Source organism: Dermacentor albipictus, chromosome 7, assembly GCF_038994185.2.
Source record: "Dermacentor albipictus isolate Rhodes 1998 colony chromosome 7, USDA_Dalb.pri_finalv2, whole genome shotgun sequence".
NCBI lineage: Eukaryota > Metazoa > Arthropoda > Arachnida > Ixodida > Ixodidae > Dermacentor > Dermacentor albipictus.
Window position 1 is genome coordinate 71,658,975 of NC_091827.1, and position 15,270 is coordinate 71,674,244.

Sequence of the window (15,270 nt, forward strand, 5' to 3'; positions counted from 1 at the left end):
ACAGGGAGGAGGAGCGTCCTTACAAGACACACTTTCAACCCACGAAGGGTTAAACTTCTCTGGGCAGCACTGTAGCTGCTGTGGTCAACCCGTCGCCTGCCAGGCGCTCGGCCAGCCGCGTCCTCCGATTGGTTTCTGTCTGTCTCGAAGCATCCAGAGTCGTTGCCGGCCTTGAAGGTGATGGAAAACGCAAAATATCCCTAGCTGGCAGCCGTACGGCACGCTTTCAACTCTAATACCCCCTCCACCTCCCCCCTACCCCCACCCCTCAGCCTCCCTCCCCTCCCCTTCTTGTTTTAACGTAAACTGTTCGCCAGCTTCGTTCTATAGCTAAAGATTGACTGTGTTCATGTGTGACATTGCTGCCGCATTCTCGCCTAAAATTCAGGGTCCAATCTGCACATTTTGGTTGCCTGTTTTATTATGCAATGCTGCTGTGAGGAGTGTTTTACAGGACCAGCAGAACACTTTCCCCAGTCGTAGTCGAATTGGCCACTAATAGTGAACAAAGGAGAAATGCAGCGTGTATTCAAGTGAGCAAGATGTACTGCTCCATCAAAATTGACTAAAGGAAAAAAAAATGACGTCCATGTGGCAGCGCAGCGTTTAAAGACTGCTTCGCAAAGTGTGCCACAGATCGAGGAAGAGCACCTCCAGGTCCAACAAGGCCTGTAGGATGAAGACGAGCACATGCTGCAACGGAAACACCCGAAAAAGTTTTAGAAACAACAACAACAACAACAACAACAACAATGAAACATATATTTTAAAGTGCCCAGCCATGGCCTCGAGGGTTTTCCCGTATGCTATTGCAGCAGTAAACACATCCACATACTAGCACAGAGACAAACGCACACACTTTATAGAAGGTGGTAAACGAAAACTTCAAGTTTATTTATGCCAAAAGTTGCGAGAGTGGAACTTTCTTCATCGGGGCAGTTCGAGAAGCACGAGGAGAGTTCCACACTCGAAACTGTTGGCATAAATAAACTTGAAGTTTTCGTTTACCACAATGTCTCTATTGTACTATCATTTCTAAAAATGACAACTCGTCCATTGATCTTCTACCTCCTCCTATATATGCATTGCAACGGACGAAGGCTGTACTCTGACGAACGCTGGTCCACCCGGCGAAAACGGTTAGTGAACACGTCTTTCTTCCAAAGAGCTCATCGGTAGGGTATTTTTCCAAGTTGTCTTGCTCGAGAAATTGCAGTGCGCTTTCACGCTCATTAAAACACTGAGACATATGCCAGTAGCATCTCTAGAAGAAAAATATCTCACCTCGAGTAATTCCAAGTCGGCCATAAAATCCTCAAGAAGCACCCTCCTTGGCGGAGCTCGATTCCTGAAAGGCAAGTCACCAAATTAGGCAGTGACCGTCGGACGACGCACGCGTGAATGGCGTGACACATCGAGAAAGTTAGCGGTCAGGGAGGGGATGCCACAGAACAAGTGTAGCAGCACGACAGTGAATAATGAGAACCGAGTCTTTTTAATTGAAGAAAATTAAATCATACACAAAAGAAAACCAACAACCAACCTCCGGCGTAATGTAGTACGCTGTGCACGCGGGAGTCGTGAAACAAAGACCATCTGAAACATGCTAATACCCTTAGAAAGGGGATCCCGGGAGGCCTCATTTTCGCAAGACAACCACATAAAGCCAACAGACAACTACAACGAAAGCATAGGGGGAATGACTTATTTATTAATGCGTAGCGTTGATTGACAATGTTTCCGGGGTCATTTTCTGTTCCGTTCCGTTCATCCTTCTATTTCGCGTTCCAAAATCTTGTAGCACCATCTAGGTTTGATCAGGCGCTTTTCCGTGAGAACACAATACAACCTTCTGTACGCCTATCACCACCTACTTGTGGGCGTATGAACCTATGGGGTAAACATTTTGTCAGATAGCCTCCAGGAGCCAGCTGACATTCGCCGAATGCCCAAACCATAGAGTTTCCTACAATAATCACTGGGGGGAACTCGACTGTCTGTGGTAGCTACAAGCGAGGCCGTTCAGCCAGCATGGGAATTGTGGGTTGTACATGAATTTGCCTCAGCTACGTCCTGCTGCCTTCAAATGGCTTCGTAAATTCGTCATTTTAAACTCACTGCTCTTTTACAAGTAATTCAATAAACAGTGTGGAAATAGGCAGGTGCCATAATTTCAATACAGGGCGTAAAGTGCACAAGCCCCCTATTGAAGCAATTAGGCCATGGAAGCATACATCCAGAAGCATGCTGCATAGAACACCCTTATGAATTTTTCGCAGCCAAGCGAGTGCGTTGAGACGCTTGGTGCGTTTCGATTTGGTCTTGTTGAGGCGGAGTCAGATCGCAGGCAAGATGGTACGTGGGAAAGGTACGCGCGAATAATGCAAGCAACGAGGCAATAGACAGTATAAGAAATGCGGACCCAAGAAAATTGTGGGCCCCATGTGGGCATGCACAGAACCCAAGAAAGTATTGGGTTCTTGCGTTTGCGTTGACCCAATACTACGAAATCCGAAAACTAGAGTGCGGCCCCAAGCCGTCTCGTGTCGGGCTCGCGCACGATGAGATACTGCGAGAAATCTGAGAGATAGATATGAGCCGCTGTCATCCTAATCTCGTATCGCTCAACCAAGTTGGTTGCAGAGCAAATTTTCCGTGTTCTGGGTGATTTTCAGCATATTGAAAGGCAAGACTCAATGGCAACCCAAGAAGACGCTAGCTGAGCTGAAGGCGTTTCTTCAAACGCATTCATTTAGGTTTCTCTTGTAAAAAATGGCTGTGGCTTAGCTAAGGTTAAGCGCAGGATGCGAAACATACTAGCCTTTATTTTAACGCGACAGCGTTAAGGAGCTCGTGTCGCAGAAAAGCCGGTGTCGTCGGCGTCGGCTCAGGCGTGCGTCGCTTGCTCAGGCGCACATTTCGTTGTCGCACCGAACGCTGCGTTGCTCGACGCTCACCGCGTCCGATGCGGGGCGCGTAGTCGCTGCGCCATAGCCCATTGTCTTACAGCCCTTGGCGGGTCGACGGGAATGATGTCGCGTTCCACTCTTGAAGGCGAAGCTTAAGCGTCCGCTTTGCAGCTGTTATGACGTCATATGGTAGCTACGCGGCCGTGCGCGGCGCAGCAAGGAAGAGCGTGGTTGTGCGGCTAGTATGCTTCGCATAAAAGACTCGTTGTTCGTGTTTTTTCGCTTTCATGCGTCTTCTGTTCTCACCAGTGTGGCGTCCCGAGTGGCAACCCAACGCTGCTCTTGTCTCAATTCTAAAACTCGGAAGCTCCTATGAATCTGAGAGCAACTAACACAACGCGGCTTGGGCCCCAAGAGTAAAACGCCATAGCATTAGTCTGCGACGGCGCGTCCGCGTTTGTGTCAACGTAAAACGCGATACATTTTTTAGAAGCATGCATGACGCGTGCTCAAAGAACATTGAAAGCAATTACAGTGCTTTGATTTCAATCAGTAGCTGGTTAGTGACGCAGCGGGTACCTTACACACTTCATTAATATGGCCGATCACTTTGAAACAAAGGGCAATCGTTCTTTGCTCCTTCCCCCCTCCACCGAAAAAAAAAATCCTACACAATAAGTTAGATTTACATAGCTAGAAAAGGTGCTCACCTTCGTCTCACCATTGTCTTTGAAAGCGGCGTTTGGAAGACGTGCAGCTTTGGAACAGAATGCACGTCTGCTCAGAAGACTACGATGCACTGCGGGTGGTCTGAGGAGTACGCGTCTGGCGTCCGGTCCCAGCCTAAGGCACCCTACACCTCCGACTCCGCGTGAACGCTTCCAGTGGCTATGAGAGGGTCCACGTCGGGAAAATGGCTGCCCTGGTAGCGTTGACAGTACTAGCACGGTGGAATGGGTACTGCCATGCGCAGCGTTCTTTTATGCGAAGCATATTATGATGGCTCAACCCAGCTCCTCTGGCGCGGCGGTGTCGCCTTGAATACCACGTGACACAGTGACGTAATGAAAGAGGAGAAGTGGCTTTGGCTCAACTCTTGCCAGATGGGCTGGGTGGGAATCGAACCAGGGTCTCCGGAGTGTGAGACGGAGACGCTACCACTGAGCCACGAATACGATGCTTCAAAGCGGTACAAAAGCGCCTCTAGTGAACGCGGTGTTGCCTTAGAAACGAGCTGTTTCTAAGACTCAGGCGTGCGTCGGTTGCTCAGGCGCACATTTCGTTGCCGCGCCGAACGCTGCGTTGCTCGACGCTCACCGGGTCCAATGCGGGGCGTCCAAGGCGAAGCAGAGTAACGCATGAGTTGTTTCTTCGTCTAGCCAAACCAAATATAGCCAAGCAACAGCAGTTCACCAAGCTAAACAGTGGTTCAACAACTAAAATAAAGGCTAGTATGCTTCGCATCCTGGGCTTAACCTTACCTAAGCCACAGCCATTTTTTAAGAAGAGTGCTCTTAATTTTTTATGCGAAGCATATTACGAGAGCTCAACTCAGCTCCTCAGGCGCGGCGGTGTCGCCTTAAAACCACGTGACACCGTGACGTCACGACAGAGGAGAAGTGGCTTTGGCTCAACTCTTGCAAGACGGGCTGGGTGGGAATCGAACCAGGGTCTCCGGAGTGTGGGACGGAGACGCTACCACTGAGCCACGAGTACGATGCTTAAAGCGGTACAAAAGCGCCTCTAGTGAATGCGGTGTTGCCTTAAAAACGAGCTGTTTCTAAGGCGTGCGTCTCTTGCTCAGGCGCACATTTCGCGCCGAACGCTGCTTTGCTCGACGCTCACCGCGTCCAATGCGGGACGCGTAGTCGCTGCCCTGTAGCCCATTGTCTTACACCCCTTGGCGGGTCGACGGCAACGCTGTCGCGTTCCACTCTTGAAGGCGAAGCAGTAATGCATGAGTTGTTTCTTCGTCTAGCCGAACCAAATATAGCCAAGCAACAGCAGTTCACCAGGCTAAACAGTGGTTCAACAACTAAAATAAAGGCTAGTATGCTTCGCATCCTGGGCTTAACCTTACCTAAGCCACAGCCATTTTTTTTTTGTGTCGGCATGGGTCCGAGTCGAAGTGACAACAACTGCTGTATTGGAACATGCAACAGTACTTAAGGCAACGCGGTGGGGATTCAGTTTTCTGACTTTGAGCACCTAGTCGTTCGAGGAAGCTGCATATTTTCTGGGTGTTTATAGCGGTGGTACGTTTATATTGAAAGTGGCATAGTTAATGGAGCAATTATGGGCATTATTTGAATGCAGAGTGGTATGTACAAGTGTTTACGATATGCGTCTTTTGTTTTTAATTTTTGCCGTACCGAGCACAGTAAAACGTAGCTGTTCCCGAAGAATTAAAAACAATTAAGAAATACCTTTTGTCAGTTCAGTGAAGGGGTGCATCCCGCTTACAACCAATATATTTTCCAAAAGACTAGAAGAAGTTCGCAAGCGGCTCGTATGCACGGTGACATGGGACATGCGTTGTCACTTGAGATATCTTCAAATTTATAATGCTGAATTGGAGCGTGCGACGGCTGTTTAAGAGGTACAAAATTACTGTCATAAGGGCCTCATGGACGTCCTTATGAAACTGTCACACAAAGAGGGCGTGTCTATCCGTGCTTGAGGAATGCAGCAGCCTGGAGCCTCATCCCCAGCCATCGACCAAACCTGTTTCACGTCGAGGGCATCGCCAGCTTCGCAGAAGCGTGTGTGTTTCTTTATACAGAATGTCCGTAAAGTCATGGTTCACTTTTTACCGGTTAGCGGAAATCAACGAAAGACGAAAGAAATGTTAAATCTTCTCCAAATAATGGGAAAACTCTTTAAGTTTTCCCATTATTTCCGTTCAGTTTCCGTTCCGTTCCGTTTTCCGTTCCGTTCCGTTCAGTGCAGTTTGATGTGGCCTCTATTCGTTGCCCCACATACATGCAGTGTGGTCGAAAATTCGTAAGCAGTGAGATCGATAGCTAGTTGAAGGTTACCTTGAGTAGAGCGCTCATTATTTTTCGCATTATTTCTTAGTGCAGAGAACTGTAGCAACTCACTAACAGCGTGATATGTTGAAAGATGATGCTGATGATGATATCCTAATAAAGTCACAGCTTCTGCTTCATCCTCTTGGTTTCTCGTTTTGTTTCCTTTTCAAATTGATCTTTAGCATGCTACAAGATACTGTGGCAACCAAGCCCACTTATATGCATCACAGGACCAGCAGAGGTGATGGGCGATCCCGCCGCAAAGCAGCCGTTCTGATAAGAGTTATTCCGGCCACCCACGATTTCTAGTTCTCATATAATTTCGGCAAAACCATTGCGACTCATCCTGAGCAGATTGCACTCGAGCCAAAGCGGCATATGCCCACGCAACCGTATAGTCCCGCCAGGCTATGTCTCCGTTGAGAGGGCGAACGCACTTCAGCGTCGCGTCCGCCGGTAATATAGATAACACTCGAACTATCAATGTCTCGGTGTGAGTGGTCCTCGAAAAAAAGCTGCCGAGGCCTGCTCCAAATTGTATGCGTGTTCTAGCCCCCTCAATCCCCTGTATTATTTACAGCCTTCGACCAGCGTCTTTACCGGTCTGCCTCATTCTCGCCAAGACATCGCAAGCTTTGGTTCACCAACATCCCGTATGAAACTACTGAACTAAATCCAGAAGCGCCGGGAAAAGTTTTCGCAGATTTAGAATTACTCAGAACAGCGATTTCACAACAAAATAAGGTTCTGTTGCGACAGCACCAAATCACCCCTTGAACGAAAAAGCCGGCGTCCGTACCAGCAAAATGGCGACTAAATCCCCTTTGGAAACGACGCCAGGCCACGTGCGTGCCTCGACGGAGCACAGCAGGTGAAAGAGAACAGGTGCTACGTGAGGAGAAAGGGCATCGCCCCTACGCCACGTCCAGAGTCCAATAAGTGAAACGTAGTCAGGAAATCGAGAAATCTGAGAACTGGTATCCTTGTATAAAGGTTTAAGTTGCCAGAGAACAATAGTACCAGCGAATAAGTCGTGTGCAATATTCTAGCTCTTTAGTCATTCGTCAATGTATCCAAGTGTCAACGTTGGAAGGGAATATCATATACTAGTCAGGATTTCTTATCAATCAAGCGTTTTGCAGTAGTTGTTGCAGCCGTATATGGTCCATGTCGTCCACCAGCCTTTGCCGCAAGCATGTGCTCATGGTCCTAATGACTTCGGCGTCGCTACATACTCGTTATTCCAGCTCTGTCATCCCACTTTGGTCATGTCATCGTCCTCACGCCATCCTCGTCATATTAGTCCTCATGCATTCGTCGCCGCATCCCCGTCGTGATGTCATCACGGTCGTTCCGTTGTCCTCGCTCTAGCTTTATTATACCACTGTCTTCGAGCTGGCGTCGTCAGGCCATTATCATCATACAGGTGTCCTGATACTCTGGTAGAACTCTATTTCTGTCATCCCCTTGTACTCGTTAAGACGTCTAGCCACAGCCGTCATCTAAATCGTCATTATGCCGTCATCGCCGTGCATTCGTTGTCGTACCATTGTCATGACGCCGTAACGATAGTGGCACCGTCGCGATTCTAACTTCACCAACCGGCTTTCGTCATTCAGTTGTTTTTACATGGACGTCGTCATACCATTTTCTCAGTTCCGTCATCACACAATCCTTTAACCACCTTCACCACTTCAGTAACGTAATTACATGTCATTGCGCCCATTGTCGTCACGCCACCGTGGTCGCTTAATCGATATGAACCCTTCGTCATTCTATTCTAATCATGCAGCCGTGATTCAATAGGGATTAGGCCGCGGTCTACTTCTTATCCTCATCCTTGTAACGTCGTCCCACAGTCGCTAAAAGAATCTTAGAAAGAAATATAATTTGTGAAATTCGATGTTTGTTGTTTTTTCGATACAAAAATTATCCTCACACAAAATCACATTGGCAAAGTGATTAACGTGACATTTTCCACGAAACCAGGGAAAGCTAGAAAAAAAAAGTGGATTAAACTTTGCGCCAAACTAGTTTCGGGGTTTGGTGACACTGACCTCTCACCTTTTCTTGCTGCATCGCATATATTAAGCATAGCTTTTTGCACGAAGCAGTTGGGACTTCCGAAGCGTGAGCTGTGACGTCTCTGCCAGCTGAGAGGTTCCCCTTTGTGACGACGAAAGCGCAGGCTTTAGTTTTTGGTATGAGCTGTTTTCAGCGGCACAAATCGCTGCAACAACTAGCAGCGGAGTGCTTGTTTCTTTGCAATGCCAAACCTGGCAAGCAGTGCTTTGAAATTAAGCGTCTTCGACGCCTCTACCCTGTCCCGACTTATCTCCTCCTACAATGAAACGCTTGATCAAAGCGCGGCTGCAAAAAAGTCCCATTTTCTTAAATGTAGGAATAACAATCCATTGGTGCCAAGTTGATGTTTTACGTTGACCCGCGATGTGCCTGTCCTAGCACATGTACTGTTCTGAGAGGCACAATCGTGAAGGGTGCTACCCTTCTCAATCATTTGAGGTTTGGAGCCGCATGACCTTTGCAGATTTCCCGGCAGAAGGTTCGAATGGCAGTGGGATGACTCACTATCTGGCTTTTGAAAATTTTGCAGAGGATTACTCACAAGGCTATGCTTATGAAACGCACCAAAGAAAATTAAAATTCGGTATACCCAAATGGGAGTGGTAGTGGGGCGCCGACTAGTGCGGACGCGACAACATCGGCTCCCGATATCTTCAATGATTTCACGAGGTTATTCACCCCAAATCGACGTGAATTGCGTACCAGCGAAAGCAGCAAGTTACACGGATTCCGGGGATACCAGATTTATTTCGGTGGGGGGACTCTTTCACAACATTTTCTGTGTTCGAATTTTCAACCTCGGCGTGCAAAGGCGGGCAGGCCCAGGCCTAACACCGCAAGTCATTCATTACCGCCATGGAAGTCGTCGCCGGTGAGACGATATCGCTGGAAGACGCAAACGACCCGGGCTGGATCGCGGCATATAACCGCAAACCCCGCAAGGGCAAGGCCAGTCAACCTCAAGGACCAAGTTCGTCAAGTACACGTGGCAGACGAAGGGACGACGATCGCACCGCCGCACCGTACAGCGCACACCAGCGCCTCGTCGCTACCTCGAGACTCCCTCAGCTACCGAGGGACACGTTCCGTATCATCGTGAGACCCCGAGACGGTCTCAACGTGGCCAAATCCACACCAGGGCAGGTTGAGCAAGCTCTCACAATGGCGGCAGCCCTGGCTCCTCAAGACCTCATGGAAGACTCCATCTGCCCCAACGTAACTCAGAATATCTTCATCATCTGCACCCCAAGCGAACGTAATGCAAGAGCATACGCCACACTGCAACAAATTCGCATGAAAGGTACCGCGTATCGGGTCGCAGTATGCCCGGCCCCACCCGATAACACCTGCAAAGGCGTAGTACGAGGCATTGACCTCGAGGTCACCGACTCCCAACTCCGAGAACTGATCGTCATGAAACGCAACCCCAACACCTTGGAGGTGAAGAGAATAAAGAACACCACAGCCGTGACAATTGTTTTCCAAGGAATGCAACTACCCAGCTACACCTACTGCGGAGCAAGCATTGTTCGATGCACGCTCTTTCGCAGACACACGGAAGTTTGCTACAAATGTGGCAACATCGGTCACCGCGCGGATGTATGCCCTAACCCCAACACCACGTGGTGCCGGAAGTGTGGCCTCGAAATGCCACCAGAAGATCACCAGTGTACTCCTCACTGCACCCTGCGCGGCGGACCACACCCAACCGCCGACAAGGACTGTAAACGCAAGGTTCAAGTCCCTTACATCGTGCGACAGAGACGCCGCCGCAGACGCAACCAACGCGGCCGCAACCGCTCCCGAGGACCGAGCGGCGCCAGTCACAGCGAGTCGAGCGCCACCTCGGGAATTTCCGTAGTGACCGCAAGGAGTCGCTCGGTCACGCCGACACCTCCCGAGAGCCGCAGCGCCCTCCGCAGCAGCCGCTCCCGCTCCAGGCGACGACGCAGCAGCCGCTCCCGCTCCAGAGGGCGCCCTACATCCGGCCACACAGAACTGACGTGGGCCGACCGAGTACGAGGAAAACAACACCAGCAGCAGCAATGGGACACCTCATCTACCAGACAGGTAACGCGGTCTTCATTGCCCGAGCATGAGAGCGAGAAAGTAACAGCCCTACGACAGGAACTAGCTGGTCTCCGAGCCACCATACAAGTGCTTACAGAGCAGCTTAATGACGCGAAACAGCAGATTCAAAGCCTTAAAGCTCCCATACAAGCACCACCCCAAGAGAAAAACGTAAAAGTAAGCACAGCCAAACGCAAACCCCCTCCGCTCCCAGAGACGGAAGAAGAGAGTCACGCATCGCAAGACACCTTAGACGAAATTCTGCGCCTCACGCGAGCGAACCTAGAAAGTATTCGTACCCTAGCAAACCATGTAGAGGTGGTCGATGTTGGACCAACCTTTCGCCGGGCACTACGCGAGTTTCCCCCTTTGACGCACCTGCTGGACTGGACGCAACCGGTGCAACATGACATGTGCCATCACATCGTCACCTCCTGCCCACCGGTCTATTTCCGACCCCAGCGTTTGTACCTGGAGAAACTCAAGATCGCTCGCGCGGAGTTCGAACACATGCTGCAACTTGGCATCATCCACCCTTCCTCCAGTAACTGGGCTCGCCACTTCACATGGTGCCTAAGAAGACGGGAGACTTGCGCCCTTGCGGTGATTATCGGGCACTAAACAACGTCACATATCCTCATCGCTACCCTCTACCGAACATTCAGGACTAGCGTTGCACGATGCGACGATCTTTTCTAAAATCGATCTCGTTCGCACCTACCATCAACTACCGGTCGCTGAAGAAGACATTCCCAGGACCGCCATCACTACACCCTTCGGTCTTTTCGAATTTCTCCGCATGCCTTTCGGTTTACGGAACGCGGGCCAATCCTTTCAGCGTTTCATCGATTCTCTCACCCGAGGTTTGCCTTTCGTTTTTGCATACATTGACGACCTTCTCGTCGCAAGCTCTTCGGCAGAAAAACATCTTCACCACTTGCGGTTGTTGTTTGCACGTCTTGCCAGTAAAGGAATTGTCATCAAGGCCGCCAAGAGTGAAATCGGTCAACCCGAACTCGAATTCCTCGGTTATATCGTCGACGCTAACGGCATTCGACCTCTGCCGTCCAAGGTTCGCATCATCGAAAACCTTCCCCGACTGACCACACTCACCAAGTTTCGCCAATTTCTCGGATTCGTCAATTACTACCGCCGATTCATTCCCGAGTGCGCATGACTTATGGCTCCGCAAGACGCTCTCCTGGTAAACAAACGCAAACAAGTGCTTCAGTGGAATGAAGAGGCCACTGACGCTTTCACAAGAGCCAAGTCTGCCCTCGCCGACGCCACGCTGCTTAGACACCCAAAGCCAGATGCACCCACTGCCATCATGACCGACGCTTGAAACACTGCCATTGGTGCCGTTCTGCAGAAATTCAATGACAATGCGTGGCATCCACTCGCTTTTTTCTCCAAGAAACTGAAGCCTGCGCAGTCCCGCTACAGCGTGTTCGGCCGTGAATTACTCGCTGTTTACCTGGCTATCAAGCATTTTCGCCATTTCCTCGAAGGCCGTGCATTCACTGTCTTGGCTGACCACAAGCCCCTTGTGCACGCAACAGATCGCTCGGCGTCCTGTTACTCGCCCCGCGAGATTCGACATCTTTCCTGCATCTACGAGTTTACAACAACATTCCACCACATCAAGGGCACCGACAACGTTCCAGCCGACGTTCTAAACCATGTCAATGTCGTTTCCACGTTGACATCGGAACGTTTCATCATCGAGGCCAACTTACTCGCCAGTCAACAGCGTGATGACACTGAACTTCGTACACTCTGGAATTCGTCAACGTCCGAAATTGGAAGACGTCATTGGGATCCCAGATGGTACGTCCATCGTCTGCGACACTTCTAACGACACACCTAGACCATATATTCTGGCATCCCTTCGCAGACGTCTATTCGAAACCGTACACAACCTGTCGCACCCTGGCATACGCGCGACACAGAAGCTTCTTTCCAGTCGTTTCGTTTGGCCTCGGCTAAAAGCGCAAGTACGCGATTGGGTTCGCTGCTGTTTGTCGTGTCAACGTTCGAAGATCCAGCGTCACCCCATTCCGCCTGCCAAGTGTTTTCTTCCACCGGATGCTCGTTTTGACACCGGACACCTAGACCTCGTCGGCCTTCTCCCACCTTCGAAAGGTTACTGCTACATACTGACATGCATCGACCGTTATACACGGTGGCCAGAAGCTACACCTATATCTGACATCTCAGCGCCCACTGCTGCAGCAGCTTTCATGTCTACATGGACTGCAAGGTTCGGCTGCCCATCCACAATGATCACAGATCGTGGTCAGCAGTTTGACTCAGAACTCTTCAACGAGCTACTCAAACTACTCGGAACGACATGTTTCGCACAACTGCTTACCACCCGCAGTCCAATGGACTAGTTGGACGTTTTCACCGGCATCTCAAGGCCTCCCTTATCGCACATGAATCACCGGAGAAGTGGGTCCTGCATTTGCACCTCGTCTTACTTAGCACCAGAGCCGCACTCAGGAGCGACCTAGGTTGCTGCTGTGCTGAGCTAGTTAACGGCACTCACCTACGCCTTCCGTGCGACCCTCAAAACGCCTATGTCATCACCTGCCGAAAACGTCGCCGAACTGCAAGCCTTCTTCAGCCAGATACGCCCCGTGCCTACACGTTCACAAGAAGCAAGGCCCCCGTACGTTTCTCCCGCACTCACCTCTACTATCCACTTTTTCGTGCGTAACTTTGCCGTGCGGAAGCCTTTGGGACCGCACTACTCCGGGCCATATTGTGTTCTAGAGCGTCGTCCGACGACGTTTGTTGTGAATGTCAACGGCCGATCAGACATGGTTGCCCTGGAACGTATTAAACCCGCCTACATCGAAGCACCCGGGCCATCAGCTCCACCAATATGCGAGGCGACCCTGCTGCATCCTTCGCCACCGCCTGCACCCGTGACACCCCAGACCAATGCCAAGACACGCCGCGTCAAGTGGACTTTCCTTCGTTCGTTGAAATTTCCTCCTCTCTTGGGGGGAGGCCTCTGTAGCGGCAGCAGCATCGGCGCCGCACGAGAGATGACGTATACGCTCGCGTCTACGCGAGGCACGAGCGGCTGGGACGCTCCGGCACGGGCTAGCGTTCCGAAGGAGATTAAAAAAAAGAATGCTACTCTAAGAGATCGAGTGTCGGTTTTTCCTCTCCTGCGAGAGCCCGAGACTTTATCGGTCTACGTGGTGGCTCGTCGCCGCAGTACGTCCATACAATAACCCTCTCCGACGCCCTACTGTCAGATGCGAGTTGCTCTACCCAACTGTCGAGCGGCGGATCAGCCGTAGCTGGGGGCAAGCTTTGCGGCATTCTCCATTTAGAGAATTTGTCCCAACAAATCAGCTTTTATGTCTTTAGCTTTCAGCAACCGTCTAGAGTTCGATTGTTATTATATAATGGTCACTACCCAGATCATGTTGCTGTTTTCCCAAATGGACTCCGCGATCTCCCTTACAAAAGGTAAGTCGCGAGTAGAGTCCCTGCACGAGGAGGCACCGCATCTAGTTGGATGTTCGGGGTCTGTAATAACAGTTAGACTTAAATCCGAAACGTTCGAGAACAGCCTCTTCCCCTTGCTTGTGGAGAAGCGGTAGGACACGTCCTTAAAATCGTTATTATTTTTGCTTGCAAAGGTTCCTACAGTCCGCCCCAGATTTGCCACGCTGACGAACACCAAAGCTCGCATATGCTTTATGCGCACATACATAATGTTACACCTTACCAGTAGTGCCCTGTCTCAACTCAAATTCCACAATGGACTTTAAAAACGCCGCCCCCTACCGCTCTATAGTGTACGCGCTTTGTTATTGCTCGTGTCGCTTTCTCTCTATCTCCCCCTCCACTCTCTTTGTCTTTTTATTCCCCTTAACCCTTCCTCCCAGGGTAGCCAAACGGAACTACGTCTGGTTGACCTCCCTGCCTTTCTCTGCATTCTTTTGTCTCTTTTGAAGTCAAAGTTTGGCAGGAGTGCATTGAACAGCAAGAATACTCCTTAATAGGTGCTCAGATACATGTTTATGATGAAACAGGCGCACTGCAAGTAGTGGTGCTAGGGCTTTTTGCAGAGAAAATGTTTCGAATGACGCCTTATGTGTGCCCTGGAGGCTAAGTGTTTGCCTCTTTGCCTTTGTAAAAATTTCACACTTATGGATACTGTTAAGGGTGCAGTGCACGACGGTGCAGTGCGGACGTGCGTCGCATGGGCTCCGCCGAGTTTTGACCGACCCGGACCTTTTCGACCCACTGGACCTCCAAAATTTTGGTTGGAGCCTAAAGAGGACCAGAAGCGAACCACTAGGACACCAAATTGAAGACGGTGGGACCATTTTTCGGTTTTTTTACCGGACTTTGAATTTGCGAGGTGGTCGGGCGAGCGCTAAGCCTCGTTGTGCCTAGCACGACTACGGGCGCTCGTGGGCACCCCGGCCTCGTCCCGTGGGACGATGCAGCCTGGAACGGACCACTGTCCCGACAACCAACCCGATTCTAGACAAACAATGGATGGACAACCTAGGGACTTATTAGACGCTCAAGAAATGGAGGAAGATTACCTCAACGCCGCCGAACCCGAGCTTCTAGCGGGCAGGGGCAACGAGGAGGCCGCCATTCAAGACCCACAAAGCGGACCACAACGCGAAGAAAACCCAAACTGGGAATTAGCCATGAGTAAACGCCAGAGGAAACGCCAGGGAGAAAACGAACGGAACAACCCCGGAAATTCTCCACCGGCAGCTCAGGGTAACCTCGGCGGAAAAAACCTGGCCAACGCTCCGATAAAAGCTGGCACGCCAGCTGCGTCAAAGCAGTGCGAGAAGGAGACGATGCGGCGGCCCAGACTGAGGCTGCCTCCGCTCCCGAAAGACGACATTAAGATAATTTTGAGACCGAAAGGACTCATTGTGAGATCGCTGCAAACCCACCAAGTCGCCCGGGCCGTAGTGGCGGCAACCAACTCGAAATGTAAAGGTGGAGACTTGATTATCAGACTTCGCAACGGCTCGAACATCATTATTGTAAGCACAGATAACGAGGAAGCAGCCCAATATGTGAGACGCATCACCCATCTCACGTTCGGGGAACGCACCCATGAAGTAAACGCTTACGTGGCAGTCCCCGAGGACACCCAACGAGGGGTAATCCACGGC

At 50.6% G+C, this 15,270-nt stretch overlaps 1 long non-coding RNA gene across 1 annotated transcript; it reads right to left on the minus strand.

The window, feature by feature from the left end:
- Window positions 1-397: 397 nt before the first annotated feature.
- LOC135919745 (uncharacterized) lies at window positions 398-3,920 on the minus strand. Its single transcript, XR_010570047.1, has 3 exons — window positions 3,620-3,920; window positions 1,285-1,348; window positions 398-693 (listed from the first exon to the last, which is right to left on the minus strand). It is a non-coding gene; the product is annotated as an uncharacterized lncRNA (long non-coding RNA).
- Window positions 3,921-15,270: the final 11,350 nt, after the last annotated feature.